Here is a 17,406-nt window from a genome sequence, read left to right on the forward strand (position 1 = left end):
ACTCTTTTGTAGCATTTTTTTGAATACACGTATAACTTTTTTAAAAAAAACTTGCAGATAGAGTTTTAATCATTCTGGAGTGCATATATACTCCAAGATTAGATGCCTGAGTTTTCATTAAACGTGTAGTATAAATTAAATGTTTTCAATTTGAGTTGGTTTCAATTACGAAATTGATAGTGTTCAGATTTGGGGTATTTATATTGGCTTTTTTGTTTACTGGGTAATTGACCTTGCATATGAAATTGATTTTTTTATATACCTGTAATGCCAATCAGTACCATTTTTGTTTCTCATGACTGACATCCAAGGCCGTCAATGATTCCAGTAATCATTTGTGAGTTGATTTTAGATGAGACCAGTAATGTTACAGAATGGCAGTCAGTATTGGTTTTGTTAAACTCCTCAAATGTTACTGACTTGGAAAAACTACAAATTTTTTTGTATTTATTTTTAGAAACCTGATTGTGACGTCCATGGTCATGGTTTCTTTAGTTTGTCTTGTGCTTGCTATTATCAATTACTGAATTATTCACAAAGTTGCCATTACATTCCATAAGTATAGAGCAGATAGTTTGGTTTTTCATGTCCTGCTGTATTCTGCAAAAGCAGCGGAAAATCTTTACAATCTAAATGAATTGCTATGTACATGACTGTATAGGCTGGAATCTACAGATTACAGCTGCCAACAGAAGCGATCTCACTTAATGTTTGTGTATAACACCTTATTGGATAGCCTGTTGGGATTAGGAGTTTAGATATCTGGGGAGCAAATTTCTACTGAACTGAACAATGCTTTACCTGTCTTGAATATTCCCTGCCTGTCCCCCCCCCTCCCCCGCCCCCAAAAAAAAGCAACTTCAACATCTCTTGTTGCCCTGCTTGAGTTAAGTTGTGCCCTTCTTCCTAGTGCATTTTAGGATGTTGATTCAATTTAATGCAGTTTGTGTAAAGTTCTAAATTTGAGAATGGCGCAAAATACAATGAAACAAGTATTGCCTGTTTGGGACTGAAGGATTAAAATTATTGTGTTTCATAGACTATTCCCAACAGTCTTAACAGTACCCAAATAGAAGTTTTCTCTTAAACATTTTAACTGTCAGGTTGGTAGCTACTGCTGTAATTCTTGTCTTTTTTAACACATGCATATGAGAAGTATATTCCTGATAGTAATACTTAGTTATGAAAATCAGGGAAAGGCTCTTTAAAGGACCACACTTTTTTGTTTCTATTTTTTATTGTTTAATGTGTTTTTCAGATCTTCATTTAAAAAAAAAATCCAAACTCAATTACTCAAAAAAAAATTCAAACTGAAAATGCTTTTTGTAAAACTGTTTTGGAAAAACTGTTTTTTTACTAATTTTTCTTTCCAAATTGCCAGAGTATAATCTTTCTGTGTTTCATGGCTTTTTGTTGTAAATTTTTGGATCAATTTATTTGTGCCGTCCTTTTACATTTCTCGAATGGCACAAATTTATGAACCACTTGTTCCTGTTCCGACTGTGCTCTCTATTTGGATAGATTTGTGATATGCACAGAAAGGGTTAAGTGAGCTCTAAATACAACCTTAAGCCAAAATCTGCTGCTCTTTTTTTTCTGTCCACTTTCAAACCAAAATCTCTCCCCACCACTCCACCCCATACTGAGACCATTCAAAAGATTAACAAGAATAGGGCATTGAGTGATACTGCATCTGAAATTGAATTCTGAATATAATTTTTCCATGTTCAAAATCTGGAATTGAAGTTGCTATGTATGATGCTGTAAATTCAATACTCGTCCCATGTCTTGTAACTTATTGAAGTTGAATGGAATACAAAATATTAATTACATGAGGAATGTGTGAGTAATTTGTAATTAATTTTTTTATCAAGTTTATAAATTGGTCGAATAGGTTCATGTCACTCAAAATCAAAAGTATTACTGAATTTTATTTATTGCTTTTATACTTGTGTACTTAGATTTTTATACACTGCAACATAAAACCTTTTCTATAACTGGTATGTTTCAACAGAAGAATCCACTTGCACAAAACCAACTTCTAGTATCCCCATTAGTCATTTTTGTACAGGAATAGTAGAATACATACCAGCCTCCAAGTTGGAAGGTTATGTGTTCATCACTCCAGAGACTTGACACAGTCTAGATTGACACTTCATTGCATTGCTGAAGGAGTGCTGTCTTCTGGATGACATTAAATGGAGCCCAGTCTGCTCCCTCAAGTGAATATAAAAGATCACACAGTACTATTTAAAGAAAAATAGGGGAGTTATCCTCATTTATGGCCAATATTTATCCATCAATCAATATAACTAAAATATATTATCTAGTCACCTCATTGGTTTGTGGGATCATGCTGTGCACAAAATGGCTGCCATGTTTGCCAACATTACAACATGACTACACTTCAAAAGTAAGTAATTGCCTGTAAAGGGCTTTGGCATGCTGTGAACTTGTGAAAGGTGCTATTTAATAGAAGTTATTTCTTTAACTGGCTTAAAAAGAAAAATCCCAGTTAAGTCTGTTTGCCAGGCTGAAAGAGTTCGCTCTTGCAAGTTCATTTGCACTGTAGATGAATGCAGAACCTCAATGGACAGCATCCAGAAGCTCATTTTCTAGCTTCAGCAGTAGATCAAAATAAAATTACAATGCAATATGTCACTACTTCACTAATATAAATCTACCTTGTTTTTAATGCTGTTTAGCTTTTTGAATTGATAGGTTGCAGCTGGGGTAGTTGAGATACGAAAACTTTAGTAAGGCCAATAGGGAAGCTCAGAAATTCACCTACCACAAATGAAGCACCTGGTTATAATGTACTGACAACTGGGTAATATGAATTTCATACCTGATATATGGCCTTGAGGGTGGAAGAGGTAATTACATTGTTAAGTTCACTCAAAAGCAGAATCCTTTTCCTCCAATAGTAATTTAGTGATTTGGTACAGCTCCAGATTATAAGTAAGGCTCAATAATGAAAGGTTTTGTGGCATGAGTACATATTTACTTAATTCATTATATTCCAGAACAATAGAATTGCATCTTTAATGAAGATATTTTAAAACGGAGGAGAAAATAACTCTTAGAATACAGGTATTTCCAAAATGGAGGTAAAACAACTTGGCTTGGTTGAGGAGGGAAGGTTTACTGGTCACAATCTTGCCAAAAGAAGAGTGAGGGCCAGCTGATTAGAGAAGGAGGCCAATGGCTCATTTGATTGCAGAAGGCATGATGTAATGGACAGTATATCAGGAATTTTTTCTCATGCATTTTAAGATTTGAGAAATACAATGTTTTATGCTTTGATAAAAGTTGATGGGTATTATATTGAGGGTCAGTAAAAGTAGTTGGATTAAAAACAGCAAGTTAATAGTGTCGTGTGCATCCCTATCTTGTGTCAGCAATGGTTCAGGTGGTAGCACTCTTACCTGAGCCAGAAGGTTGTGGGTTCAAGTCCCACTCCAGACACTTGAGCACAACAAACAAGACTGACACTTCAGTGCAGTACTGAGGGAGTGCTGCAACTTCAGAGGTTCCTCTTTCAGATGAGATGTTAAATGGAGGCCCTTTCAGTGCTCCCAAATGTAAACTATCTCATGACGCTATTTTAAAGGACAGCAGGGAATTATCCCTTGTGTGCTGGCCAATTTTTATCCATGTATCTTCTCAGCTGCTGTTGCATAAATGAATCAGGAAAATTCTGTTTCAGCTGACTGGAATAAACACACACCTGTACATTCAACTGAACTTAACTGACTTCTAATACAAAAACCTCAGGTGGTGGTGATGGGGCAGATTTTCAAAACTGTAGAATACTGTATGATTTCTGCTTAATAGCAAAAATTCACTAAATCTGATGAGACAAAATCAATATCAACAGGTTTGTGAAACCTCGAAGTTTGGGTGCAAATTAGTTCCCACACAGAATAAATCCTTCATTGGCTATAAAGTACTTTGAGATGTCTGGTGGTTGTGAAAAGCGCTGTATAAATGCAAATCTTCTTCCTTCCTCAATCAACATCACTATAAACAAGTTGTTGGGTCATTGCCGTTTTTGGGAGCTTGCTATGTGCAAATTGGCTGCTGCATTTCCTATATTACAACAGTGATGGAACTTAAAGTACTTAGGCTGTAAAGTGCTTTGAGATGACCTGAGGTGGTGAAAAGTGCTATACAAATGTTTGTATTTGTATTAGTGTAAGTATTGATGTTTGCAGTTTTGAGATATTTATTTAGATTGCCTGTGCTTCCACTATTGAGTTCTTAGCAACAATTGATGCAGAAAGAACACAGTACTAAGTAAAATATGTATAAAGGCTTTTGTAATGCTCAATTCCAGTCTTGAATAATTTGTGCTTGCAGAGGCTTAGGTAAGTTATGATGTGCGTCTTCTCAACTGCTGCTGCATAAATGAATCAGGAAACTTCTGTTTCAGATGACTGGAATGAACACACACCTGTACATTCAACTGAACTTAAACCACACTAATATTAAAAATCTTGGGAGGTGGTGGTGGTGGGGAATGGTTTTCAAAACTGTAGAGTACTGCATGATTTTTTGTTTGTATCACAAAAATTCACTCTCTAAATCTGATGAGGCAAAATTAATATCAATTGGTTTGTGAAACCTTTGAAGTTGGGTGCAATTAGTTCCTAGAGTTTTTCATACACTCTTGCTTTACTGCAATAAATAATATAAGAAGTCGCCATCAAAACTTGAATGATACCTTGATGATTCAAAATTTTGACCCTAACAGCACTAGGCAGGCAGCACTAGGCAAGTTCTTAGTGACGGCTTATCCGATGTCAGCCCCATTACATGTGGCAATGGGAGCAAAGCGAGAGGAAAAAAATGAGGCTGCAAATACTCCATTCTCTGAGAGAGCAGATAAAGAAGTATTGTAGTAACGCTATAAAATTGAGTTTGATATAAGGAGCAAATTAGGCCTAAGTCTAGCAGCAAGATTTCAAAGGCAGAAACGTTGGCCAAAGCAGGAGTCAGCATGGAGCTGCAAAAGCACAGGAATTTTCTGATACTGGAGGGAAAAAACCCAAAAGTGAAAGTAAAACAAATTAAAGCTGTGGAGCTAAAATTCACAATACCAGAGAGGTTTGGACACATGGAAGGACCAAATCAAAGGCAAAATTGGTTATTCTGGTGAAAACTATTTCTGTGATGGTCTTGGGTGACTGAAGACTGAATATAGTATTACTTTGTGAAAAGATGCTAAATCAGTTTGTCTTTTCATGCCTAGGAAGATTCCACACCCAATAAAGCAAGTCCATAGAAGATACGAGCAGGATGGGAGTCACTTCTCCTGTTACTGAACCTACAGAGTGGTGTAACTGTGATTTTGTATTTGTGTAGACCTACCTTAAGGGGCTGGCACAGGAAGTTCATCCAATGTCCTCAGTGGACGACAGCTCGGCAAAGTAATCCAAAAGTACCATTTTCACGAATAGTGGCTTTTGGCATATTCCATTGGATAAGAAGTCAAGGTTATTGACAACCTTCATTACCCTGTTCCGAAGAGTTTGTTTTAACTGTCTGTAATTCGGTATCATGTCAGCCCTGGAAATATTCTGAAGAACTATGTTGAATGTTCTACAGGGCCTTGAAGATGTAATATGCCATATGGATGACATCTTAGTTCACAGTGAGTCCAATGAAGCATGTAGCCTGAGGATTAGAGCAGTTTTGAATCATCTGCAGGATGAAGGCCTAACACTTAATGAGAAGTGCGAGTTTTCAAAAACATCCGTTCATTTTTTAGGGCACATTGTCAGCAGTAGTGACATAATGGCAGACCAGCAAAAGATGAGAGCCATTAGTGAGTTTCCACTTCCTATTTCTGTACAACAAATTCATCATGCGCAGATGCAAGATGAAGAATGCATCTATATCCACCAATATTGTAGGCAAGGCTGGCCGCTACAGCGTTCCAAGTGTAAGAGGATGAAAATCTTCGGACACAGAAGTCATTTTACCATAGTGGTTGATTTGCTGGTGTATGACGAGAGCTGGTGATTCCAGATTCAATCCAGGTAGAGATCTTGGACAAAATGCAGCAGGGTCATATGGGCATAACTAAATGTAGATCACCGGCTCAGGTGTCCACGTGTTGGCCAAGAATATCGAAAGATAAAGAAGAAATTATTTCACATTGCCACGTATGTACAGTGCACAGACAAGATTGGAGAGAACCTCTTATCTCGACCCAATTCCTAACCAGACTATCGGAACGTCTAGCAATGGATCTATTCATCTTTAATGGAAAATCCTATCTGATTGTTGCCGATTACTTTTCTAGTTGGATTGAGGTTAACCGTATGTACACAACAGCAACTGAAGCAGTCATAAAATAAAAACAGAAAGTGCTGGAAATACTCAGGTCAGGCAGCATCTGTGGAGAGAGAAGCAGAGTTAACGTTTCAGGTCTGACCTTTCATCAGAGCTGGAGCAGTAGAACTGAAGTAGTCATTTGAGTGTTGCAAGAAATCTTCGCAACACATGGTATACCTGATCAGATAGTCTCCGATAATGGACCACAATTTGCAAACGATTACTTCATACACTTTGCGGAAAACTGTGGAATTGTACATCAAACAAGTTTCGCTAATGGAGAAGCTGAGCAAGTAGTCGGAACTATTAAAGCACTGTGAAAGGAAAATCAAGATTTTTCAAACAGCACTTCTGAATTACAGAACTACTCCATTGTTATGCGGATTAGCACCATCTGAACTGTTAATGGGAAGAAAACTTAGAACACAACTTCCAATCCTACCCAAGAAGTTACTTCCAAGGCTACAACTCCACGATTATCAGAGTTCAAGACAGAGAAAAGTCTTACCGAAAGCAACAAGCCAATAATTATAACAGGAAATACCATACCAGGAACCTACCGCAGTTGTCAGAAGGGCAAAAGCTATGAGTACGAGACCAAAGCAGAGGAGGAGTAATTGTCCAGAGAGGGGAGAATCAACAACGATCTTATTTGGTAAGAACTTTAGAAGGTGCTACAAGACAAAACAGAAAGAATCTTATTCCTATTCATCAAAGATGCCAATCAGTCATACATTTGGATGAATCGGATGTTGAACCTGAAATTCAGAAAGCACGGAACACTACAAACCTCAATGAAGGGTGTCCAAGTCAAGAAACAAGAGTTCAGAGAAAGACTACAAATCTTCCACATCTGATGACAACAAGATCAGGAAGAGTTGTGAAGCCTCCTGACAGATTGAATCTATGAAGTCAGAGACTTGGGGTGGGGATCTGGGGAAGTATGTAAATAAAAAGTGAATGTATATAAATATATTCTTTTGGATAAAGACTGGGGGGTGGGGGCGATGTAGTATAAGGATCTGAAAAGGTTAATGTTGAGTGTAAAGAATGCCTCCTATCATGATGAGGCAGTGGCGCAGTGGTAATGTCACTGGACTAGTAATCCAGAGCCCTGTTAGTGCTCTGGGGGCGATGGGTTCGAATCCCACCATGACAGATAGTGAAATTTGAATTCAACTGATAAATCTGGAATTAAAAGCTAGTCTAATGGCAACCATGAAACCATGGCCAATAGTTGTAAAAACCCATCTGTGGTTCACTAATGCTCTTCAGAGAAGGAAATCTGTTGTCTTTACCTGGTCTGAGCTGCATGTGACTCCAGACCCATAGAAATGTGGTTGACTCTTAAAATGCACTCTGAAATAGCCTAGTAAGCTATTCAGATCAAAGGGCAATTAGGGATGGGCAATAAATGCTGTCCTTGCCAGTGATGCCCACATCCCACAAACGAATTTTAAAAAAAGTAAGAGATCACGTTGCGAGAGATTTGAAGCTAGATGCATCATGGCTTTAGAGGAGTCACATTGACTGGTGTGAAGCTGTACATAGTTATAATGTAATAAAGGTTAATCTAATTACTCCAGACTAAGGAATCTCTCTAAGATAGACTAGCAAAGTATATTAAGGTGGCAGCATTCCAAACAAACTCTACTGTGATTTTTTTTTTAAACTGTTTTGATTTGGTGGCTGTCACTCCTTAAGAAGTCTTTTTTTTTAATCTTTCAAGTTTCATTACGTTGCCTACAAGACTTAAGAAATAAGCAAAGCGCATTACCAATATATACACAGTGATTTGTTCACTTATGTTTGGCAGCCAGTTATTTTTTGAATCTGAATGTTAGTTATTAAAAACCAACAAGCCTTGGAAAATGGTGAAAGGGTATTTAGGTAGTTGAAACTATAATAAAAATTGGATGAGAAGAATTAGCATATATTAGCTATGTTTTCTAAAGTTTGAAAAAATAAGTATATATATATATATATATATATATATAAAAGTTTACATTTAAAAGAAAATAACTTGGTAATAGCTAATAACTCCATTTGTTTTCCTGTCCACAGCTAGATTAAATAATTCCTACTGTAAGTATGTGATTATTAGCACATGTTATGATCCTGTAGTTTTTTTCCCAGGAAGAATGCGGTGTGCCTTTAAGGCTGGAAAAGGAGCAGTACTGCTTTAAGGCAACAAGCTCCAGAGACTGAGTCAAAGAATGCATTCTCGTTGCTCCAGGATACAGCCACTCAAGACCAAAGACTCGAGATACATTGTTGCCGATTGACGTTTGAAACTAGCTGAAAAACAGTTGGACCAGCATATACTAAAAGAAATGAGAGCTCTTTCTTGGTTTGTTTAAACCCTATTTATTATACTCTCTGAATTCTGAAATTCAAGCCAGATTAATTTCTTAAGAGAAAACAACCAATTCCTTTAACTACTGAACTGTAATTGTTGAAATTCATCGCTGGAAAAGAAGAGCATCAATTCAACTGCTGAACTAGACTACAGACTGTTGTTCTACTGTTGACGAACCTTTTCTTTTGTCACTCCACTTTTTAAGAAGGGTGAAAGGGGGAACCAAGGAAATTACAGACCAGTTAGCCTGACCTCTGTGGTGGGCAAGTTGCTGGAGTCTATAATCAAGGATAGGGTGACTGAACACCTAGAAAATCTTTCAGTTAATCAGGGACAGCCAGCATGGATTCATGACGGGAAGGTCATGCCTGACAAATCTCACTGAATTTTTTGAAGAGGTGACTAAGGTAGTGGACATGGGAATGTCTATGGATGTTATTTATATGGACTTCCAGAAGGCATTTGATAAAGTCCCACATAAGAGACTGTTAACTAAGGTAGAAGCCCATGGAGTTGAGGGCAAATTATTGACATGGTTAGGAAGTTGGTTGAGTGGTAGGCAACAGAGAGTGGGGATAATGGGTAAGTACTCCAATTGGCAGGATGTGACTAGTGGTGACGCCAGCAGGGATCTGTGCTGGGGCCTCAATTATTCACATTATTCATTAACGACTTGGATGATGGCATAGCAAGTCATAGATCCAAATTTGCTGATGAAACAAAGTTAGGCGGCGTTGTAGACAGTCTAGATGATAGCATAAAATTGCAAAGAGATATTGACAGACTAGGTGAGTGGGCAAAACTGTGGCAGATGGATTTCAATGCTGGTAAGTGTGAGATTATCCATTTTGGACCAAACAAGGATAGAGCAGGGTACTTCCTAAATGGGAAGGAGTTAAGTACAGTGGATGTCCAAAGAGACTTGGGGGTTCAGGTGCATAGACCTTTAAAATGCCGTGAGCAAGTGCAGAAAATAATCAAAAAGGCTAATGGAATGCTAGCCTTTATATCCAGCATTCGCCAGAGCTGGCGGGCAGCCATAAAGACGGGGTTAAATTGTGGCGAGTCGAAGAGACTTAGTAGTTGGCAGGAAAAAAGACAGAGGCGCAAGGGGAGAGCCAACTGTGCAACAGCCCCGACAAACAAATTTCTCTGCAGCACCTGTGGAAGAGCCTGTCACTCCAGAATTGGCCTTTATAGCCACTCCAGGCGCTGCTTCACAAACCACTGACCACCTCCAGGCGCGTATCCATTGTCTCTCGAGATAAGGAGGCCCAAAAGAAAGATATCTAGAGGACTGGAGTATAAAGACACAGAGGTTATGCTGCAGCTGTACAAAACCCTGGTTAGACCCCACTTGGAGTACTGTGAGCAGTTCCAGGTACCACACCTTAGGAAGGATATATTGGCCTGGGAGGGAGTGCAACGTAGGTTTACCAGAATGATACCTGGACTACAGGGGTTAAGTTATGAGGAGCGATTATACAAATTAGGCCTGTTTTTGCTAGAATTTTGAAGGTTAAGGGGTGATCTGATCGAAGTCTTCAAGATATTAACAGGAAAAGACAGGCTAGATAAAGATAAACTATTTCCACTGGTTGGAGATTCTAAAACCAGGGGGCATAGTCTAAAAATTAGGACCAGACTGTTCAGGAGAGATGTTAGGAAGCACTTTTTCACGCAAAGGGTGGTAGAGGTTTGGAACTCTCTCCCACAAACAGCAGTTGAAGCTAGAACAGTTGTTAATTTTAAATTTAGATTAGATTAGAGATACAGCACTGAAACAGGCCCTTCGGCCCACCGAGTCTGTGCCGAACATCAACCACCCATTTATACTAATCCTACACTAATCCCATATTCCTACCAAACATCCCCACGTGTCCCTATATTTCCCTACCACCTACCTATACTAGTGACAATTTATAATGGCCAATTTACCTACCAACCTGCAAGTCTTTTTGGCTTGTGGGAGGAAACCGGAGCACCCGGAGAAAACCCACGCAGACACAGGGAGAACTTGCAAACTCCACACAGGCAGTACCCGGAATCGAACCCGGGTCCCTGGAGCTGTGAGGCTGCGGTGCTAACCACTGCGCCACTGTGCCGCCCTCTGAGATAGATTTTTGTTAAGCAAAGATATTAAGGGATATGGGCCAAAGGCAGGTATATGGAGTTTGGCCGCGGATCAGTCATGATCTCGTTGAATGGCGGGACAGGCTTGAGGTGCTGAATGTTCCTATCTTCCTATGTTCTTTTTCCTATTGGACGGATGTGAGGACTTCAAGCAACCTTGGACTATTGCACATTGGAAGATTTCACTTTGGCAGGAGCGTAAATATGTAAGGACACTAATTTCTTCTATTTTAAATGCTCATATCTTAGTAATGTTTAAGTATTTAGTTTTTCTAATTAAACAGTTAATTTGTTGATCTAAAGACATCTGGTTTGGTTAACCTCATTCGGGAGTTAATAGACGGTACAATTTGGCTGGGTCTTTCTTTAATTTGGAAAGTTTGAAATAATTTGTTCGGTGATCTATGGAGGGATGGGATTGAATCAATGATGCGTTTCTCCCATCACAATCAGAATCGTATTTTTTGATTAGGGGCTTTGACTTGAGCAGTCGGTCGTAACACATGTTCATCTTTTGTAAATTCACTCAAAATTAGAACTAGGTCTGAAGTTGTGATCTTTATCAAACTGACAATATTCTTTATGGAGGTATAGAATAATGTAGGTGATGATGCATAGTTTTGTTTCTTTTTGTGGATATCTTCCTGGAGATTTGCTGCAATGCCAAAGTCATTGAAGACATTCACAACATAGGGAGGTGGGAACCATCTAGGAGAGTGATTTAAAAATTCAAAAGCTAAAAATTTAGAGCAAGAGCATGGAAAAGACCTGAACTATAGAATCTCAGAATGATGCCACACAGTGGATGCCATTCATCCCTTCATGCCTATGATGGCTCTTTGAATGAGCAATCCAATTAGTCCCACTCCCCTTCAAAGGAAGAGGCTTATAAAGTTGCCAAAAAAGCAGTAAGCCTGAGGATTGGGTGCATTTTAGAATTCAGCAAAGGAGGACCAAGAAGCAATAAACAAAGGGAAAATAGAATATAAAAGTAAACTAGCGGGAAACATAAAAACGGACTATAAAAGCTTCTGTAGGTATGTAAAAAGGAAAAGATTAGCAAAGGCAAATGTAGGTCCAATACAGGCAGAGACAGGGGAACTTATAATGGGCAATAAGGAAATGGCAGAGAAACTAAACACATACATTATGTCTGTCTTCATGGAGAAAGATACAAAAAACCTCCCAGAAATACTAGAAAATCAAGGGACTAGCAAGAATGGGGAACTGAAAGAAATTGATATTAGTGAAAAATTAATAATGGAGAAATTAATGGGACTGAAAGTTGGTAAATCACCTAGACCTGATGATCTACATCCCAGAGTATTGAAAGAGGTGGCTGTAGAGATAGCGGATGCATTGGTGGCCATCTTCCAAAATTCTATAGATTCTGAAACAGTTCAGTTATCCCATAGAGGGAGTGCAACGAAGGTTCACCAGACTTGTTCCCAGGATGGCTGGACTGTCCTATGAAGAGAGATTGGGGAAACTGGGCCTGTATTCTCTAGAGTTTTGAAGAATGAGCGGTAATCTCATTGAAACCGACAAAATTCTTAAAGGGATAGATAGGGTAGATGCAGCTAAGATGTTTCCCCTGGTTGGGGAATCCAGAACCAGGGAACACAATTTCAAAATAAGGGGGAAGCCATTTAGGATGGAGATGAGGAGAAATTTCTTTACTCAGAGGGTTGTGAATCTTTGGAATTCTCTACCCTAGAGGGTTGTGGAAGCTCAGTGATTGAGTATGTTTAAAGCAGAGATTGACAGATTTCCAAATAGAAATGACATAAGGGCATATGAGGATAGTGTGGGAAAAAGGCATTGAAGTGGATGATCAGCCATGATCATATTAAATCGCGGGGCAGGCTCAATGGGCTGAATGGCCTACTCCTGCTCCTATGTTCATGCAGATTGGAAAGTAGCAAATGTAACTCCATTATTTCAGAAAGGAGGGAGAGAAAAATCAGGGAATTACAGACCTGTCGGCTTGACATCAGTAGTAGGGAAAATGCTAGAATCTGTTATAAAGGATGTGATAACTGGACACTTAGAAAATAATGGTAGGATTGGGCAGAGTCAACATGCGTTTATGAAAGGGAAATCATGTTTGACAAACCTGTTGGAGTTTTTTGAGGATGTAACTAGCAGAATCGATAAGGGGGAACCAGTGGATGTGGTGTATTTGGATTTTCAAAAGGCTTTCAGTAAGGTCCCACACAAGAGGTTAGTAAACAAAATTAGAGCACATGGGATTGGGGGTAATATACTGGCAAAGACTGAGAATTGGTTAATGGACAGTGTCATAAAGACCCCATCTGCCAATGGAAAGCATTTGTGTACTAAGAGACAGTGGTTGAAAAGTGTCATACAGACCCCCACCTGCCAAGAGTGAGGCATATTCATTTTGACACATGAGCATTAATTTTAAACTGTTGCTGGAGCGCGGAAATGACTTGTTGAACAGATCAACCGTGGCTGGAAAAAACATTTACATACTAACAGACAGTGCTTGCGGAGACAAAGGACCATTCCCTGATGCATTCAATCCACAAAAGACTTTGATCACCAGACATTGAAGGTGAGGAAGCTAAGATGGCTGAATCCCCAAACAGATGTGATCAAACCAGCTAGTCACATGACTAAACTGCTGGGCAACCTGAGTTTTTTTTTGGAATTGTACAGACAGAGTTTGAGAGAGATAGAGACTGTTTGCTCCTGGACTGTGAAGACCTCTCCTGTCTGCTCCCATCTCTTTCTCACAAGCCTCTGGACCCATTGAGGCCACATGAACCTCAAGAGAGAAAAGTCTCCTACATCGAACAAGGATTAAGAATAATACTGGGCCCCAATGAAAAGCAAGACCGACCTACAATCAAGGATTCTACAGTGAGCTCGAAGAATAGTAACCAAAACCATCTGAACATATTGCCTCAAACTTTTGCACTTTATTTCTTCTACTCTTTTCTGTCTCTACCTAATGTGTATATCGCGTATACATGCTAGCATAGGCATGTCATGTATCCGTAGGCAAGTCATGTATCTGTAGGCGTTAACCGAATTAGAGAATTCACAAATGCAGGAGTTTGTTTAAACAGCGAGTCACATGACTAACTGCTGGCCCAGGTCTGGTTTTAAACTGCTCACAGAACAGCTTGGGTCAGGCTGCAGATTGCAACTGAACTTGGAACAAGAGCCTCTCTCCTGTCTGGCTCTCTCTCTTTCACTAATCTCTCCGGATCCAGTGAAGTCACTTAAACTGCAAGAGGGAAAATACTCTTATATCGAAGCAAGTTTTAAAGCGTGCACTGGGCCCCAACAAAAGGGCAAGACTTATCGGCAACAAAAGACGTTACATCAAACTCAAAGGACCGTAAATAGAAACCCAGCTATTGCTTCAAACATTTCCCCTTTATTCTTTTTACTTTTTCTGTCAATATCTGCATGTGTGTTTATTGCGTATACATGCTAGTGTGGTCGCATCATGTATTTGTAGTCATTAACCGAATTAGAGTTTAAGATTAATAAACTTTCTCCTTTCTTGTTTAAACCTAAGAAAACCTGTCTGATTTCTTTGCCTTACAAGTGGAAAGCAGTGAACAAGGATTCATTAAGGGGGGAGCTAAAAACAGTGTTTTTAAAATTAAACCCTGTTACAGTTAAACCAGGCAAAGGCTGAGAGGGAACCCCTAGACCCCTTTCTCACCTGGTCGTAACAACAGAAAACCGATCGTAGGAATACGGGGCCCCCATTTCAATATGTAAACTAATTACATACCTGATTTAATGAGGGTCCCATCACCTCCTTCATCGCCTGTAACTAGTGGGGTACCGCAAGGATCAGTGATTGGCTCCCAGCTATTCACAATCTATATCAATGCTTTGGATGTGGGGACCAAATGTAATATTTCCAGGTTTGCTGATGACACAAAACTAGGTGGGAATGTGAGTTGTGAGGAGGATGCAAAGAGGCTTCAAGGGATTTAGATAGGGTAAGTGAATGAGCAAGACTGTGGCAGATGAAATATAATGTGGAAAAATGTGAAGTTATCCTCTTCGGTAGGAAAAACAAATGCAGAATATTTCTTAAATGGTGAGAGATGTTGATGTCCAAAGGGACCTGGGTGTCCTTGTTCATGAGTCACTGAAAACTAACACGTAGGTGCAGCAAGCAATTGGGAAGACAAATGGTATGTTGGCCTTTATTACAAAAGGATTTGAGTACAGGAGTAAAGAAGTCCTGCTGCAATTGTATAGCGCCTTGGTGAGACCACACCTGGAGTATTGTGTACAGTTTTGTTCTCCTTACCTAAGGAAGGTGTTATGAAAACCCCACATGCCAAATGGGAAAATATTAATTTCATCGATTGGAACTTTGCCTGAGCCCTTTACTGGAAATTGGTACGAATAACTTTAAAAAAAAAAACACACCTAGCAGCCAAGATGGCCATGAACATTTGCATTTGAAACACTAAAGGATTAGACTGGGACAAATATAATTGACTCAGCATCGCCAGAACAGTGGAGTGCTCTCTGATTCAATTACCTGAGATAGCCTTATCAATGTGGTCGTCAAGAGCCATCAACACTCATTGGCTTTGAAAGAGCCAACCCCCACCAATTATGTCTGGATGGTCTGAGGGGAGAGCCTTGCATTTCAAAGAAAATTCCAGAAGAACCTCATTGAAACACAAAGAGGTGGTCATATCATCTGACTTGCGCAACTCTGGGAGATTGTGAGTGGTGACTCAGAAAGGAGATAATGGACTGGATTTTAAAGCCCCTCCACCAGGAGGAATGGTGGCAGGAGGGCAATGAAGATCATGATGCGGAGGCCTGCCACCAACCCACATGGCAGCAGGCCCCGGGCCGATCTCAGCGATGGGGCCATCATTTCAATATGTAAACTAACTTATATACTTGATTTAATAGGGTCCTGCCGCCTCCTTAATCGCTGCACCGATCTTCAGTCGGGCAGCTGACAATGTCACGCCTTTGAATCCCTGTTCGGGGAAACATGGCGCGATACCTGTGGGGAGGGGGAGGAAGATTTTTTCTCTGCACAGGAGGGGGGAGTGGGGTAACAATGATGCGGATTAATCAGGTGGGGGGGGATGATGGGAGGGGGTAAAGGGCAGAGTTACCAAACTCTGTGGGGTGGGGGGGAAGGTCAAATTCTCAATATTCGAATTCCAGGCAGGAAAAGGGCACGAATGTTTGGATATGCCATTGTGGGGGTGGCGTGGGGTAAGGGGGTATGAAAATGCATGTAAAGGTCATTTAATTCTGTTTTGTGGAAATTTAACTTAACCCTTTAAATTTTCAATGCCCCTTGAGGGCTGTAAGCCCTTTAAAAACTATGCGTGCACATTGGCGCCAATGCCGGCGACGGCTCTTCCGCCCCTCCATGTCATCGCGAGTGGCGGGCACCGTTGTCAGGCAAATGAGTTGCCCTGTTTGAAATCGTGTCAGCTCTGTGACACGGTGCCCGTGCGGGTGGGCTGCATTTTTTACGTCCGCTGCCTACTTCGACGGCGGACTCTTAAAATGCAGCACAATAAATGAAAGCGATGAAGGGAACAGCTCTCTCTCTCTCTACAGTAGAGATCCAGAGAAGTCTCAAGCTGCAGCTGGTGACGCCAAGTCTACAAACCCCTCCAACCAACAACTAGGATACAAGCAAGTCTGCAACCATGCACATGTCCCAGTGAGGACTTCAGGACTACAATTTCAACTAAGAACTCTGGGATTACCGAATTGTATTTAAATTCCATTAATTGTAGACTCTACTCCAACCTCCCAATTCTGTTTTTCCCTCTGTAATCTATTTGTGTGTGTGTGCGGCTCTTGTGTGAATGTGGGCATGGATGCATAGCGTATTTTAGTAATTTAACCCGGGTTAGAGTGAAAAGAATAATAACTTACATCGTTCTTGTTTAAACTCAAGAAAACCTGTCTGGTTCATTTGCAATTACATTAGAGGAACAGGAGCAAGTGCCCACTGAGGTGGTAAGTTCATTCACTGTTAAAAAAGGATAAACCCTGTTGTGGTCAATCCAGAGAAGGAGCAAAAGCCTGAGACCCCTCCTCACCTTGTCCTAACAGAGGTTATACTTGCCTTAGAGAGAGTGTAATGAAGGTTCACCAGACCAATTCCTGGGATGACGGGATTGTCCTCTGAGGAGAGATTGAGGAGGCTGGGCCTGCATTCTCTAGAGTTTAGAAGAATGAGACGTGACTCATTGAAACATATAAAACTCTTACAGGCCTATTCCTGCTCCCAACACAACCAGGTCCCTGTGTCATTTCCCAGAGGACTGAGTTGGAGTTATGATGGGAGACTGGCAGAACCCCTGCAAACTTTTGGTCCCATTCTGTTTTGGTGTATCGGGCGGGCTTTTGGAAAAGCGAGATGGCCATTCAAAACTACTTGAAGAAATCGGGAATTTTGTGGCATTTGCTAAGTTTGGAAAATAAAATAACTAATTTTGTTTGGGTTTGTTTGAGTTGCTGGTTTCTGACAGTTTTTGTTATCTGTCTATATATAGGAACAGGAGTAGGCTATTTAGCTCTCC

The sequence above is a fragment of the Heterodontus francisci genome, chromosome 12, assembly GCF_036365525.1.
Source record: "Heterodontus francisci isolate sHetFra1 chromosome 12, sHetFra1.hap1, whole genome shotgun sequence".
Lineage (NCBI taxonomy): Eukaryota > Metazoa > Chordata > Chondrichthyes > Heterodontiformes > Heterodontidae > Heterodontus > Heterodontus francisci.